Source organism: Nanorana parkeri, unplaced genomic scaffold (assembly GCF_000935625.1).
Source record: "Nanorana parkeri isolate BGI_ZX_2015 unplaced genomic scaffold, ASM93562v1 scaffold9733, whole genome shotgun sequence".
NCBI lineage: Eukaryota > Metazoa > Chordata > Amphibia > Anura > Dicroglossidae > Nanorana > Nanorana parkeri.
This window is the reverse complement of record NW_017315801.1, coordinates 538-756: the sequence shown is the minus strand read 5'-3', so window position 1 is coordinate 756 and position 219 is coordinate 538.

The window sequence follows — 219 nt, the reverse complement described above, 5'->3', positions numbered from 1 at the left end:
AAATGGCTAAAGTCAGTATGAGAGCATCATAGCAATTGACCTTCATAAAAGTGTGGAGTAGATAAACTGCTAGATATCAAAATTGGACATTTCTCTCCAAAAAGTCTGTTCATTTCTGACACCTTAAAACTCATTTGAGAAATGCGCTTGCTGGAATGCAATAACCGGTGCATATGGTGGCAGATCAAAACATTGCAAAGACCGTTTTTCTCATTTTTT